Source organism: Bos mutus, chromosome 7 (assembly GCF_027580195.1).
Source record: "Bos mutus isolate GX-2022 chromosome 7, NWIPB_WYAK_1.1, whole genome shotgun sequence".
Taxonomy (NCBI): Eukaryota; Metazoa; Chordata; class Mammalia; order Artiodactyla; family Bovidae; genus Bos; species Bos mutus.
This window is the reverse complement of record NC_091623.1, coordinates 51,794,438-51,795,656: the sequence shown is the minus strand read 5'-3', so window position 1 is coordinate 51,795,656 and position 1,219 is coordinate 51,794,438.

Below are 1,219 nucleotides of genomic sequence, written 5' to 3'. Positions count from 1 at the left end.
GGTACCCCAGGACCAGCTCGCCTGCCGATGGATCTGACCCAGCAGCCACAATTGGGACTCGTTTGTCCCTGGTCTCCTCCTGACGTGGACAACTGGCCAGGGTGCCCTGACCAGGTAAGGAACAACAGATTTTGTTGACCCCTTTTATCTCACCTCTCCTTTCAACCTATCCTATCCCATCCTATTTTTCCTGTCCCCCGGTCCTGGATGCAAGAATCTGGTCAAAGGGCCTCAGCCTGAGCTGAGGATTGGAGACTGATCACCTCCTCTTGGCAGAGAACTCGAATTTTGGTTCTGGTAGGGCCAAGTTCCAGTCCTCCCTTCTCTGGAGGCCCAGGGAAAAGTCCCATAATGCCTGGGTATCTGCAGGTGGCAGGAGACGTCTGTAAGTCCACCCCTTTTTTTTCTTCTTTCTCTCCCTGACTCTTAGACATTTTATCTCTTCCCACTCCTTCTCTCTCAACCTGGCCTCTTTTCCTCTCTTTGAAGACCCAAGTTATTTCCATTTACTCTGTCTGTCAATGCTTGGACCTGAAGTTCTGGGTCTTTGCAAGAGACTTTCTGAGAGGCTATGCTCTCTGCTCCCCATCAATTGTGCTTTCTGTTCTTGGGGAGACAATATAGCATTAGAAGCCCTCCATCAGGTGCTGTTTCTCTAAATTCAGCCATTTAATTGAGCATTTGGCTGAGTGTGTCTACGTGGAATTGATTGATGGGGTTCAGTATAGTCGCACCTGGTTTTGGGTGAAAATTAACACCCTAGACACATCCTTAGGGGTTAATTCTTTGGGCCCAGTCCTACAGCCCCTTGATTGTGCTTACTACTGAACATTTCCTTTGGCGCATATACAATCAGCCAATTTGAGACCAGGAGAGAGCTTACAATCTCTCTAGGGTTAGATATAGGGGCATTCACCCCAATACTGGTCCCCTGGGAACGAGATATAAACTATACCATCGCTAAAATGGGAAATAAGCCTAGCTTCCCTTTAGACACCCCGCTGGGTTATCTTTTGGCCCACTGGGAGGGATACCAACTGGAAGGGCTAAAAAAGAAAAAACTTATCAAATACTGTACTAAATACTGGCCTAATTACTCCCTGGGAGGAGGGGGAAAATGGCCCCAGTCGGGATCACTTGGATACAACACGATTCAGTCTATACCGCAAACGCGAGGGTAAATACAAGGAGGTTCCCTACGTCCAGGCCTTTATGGCCC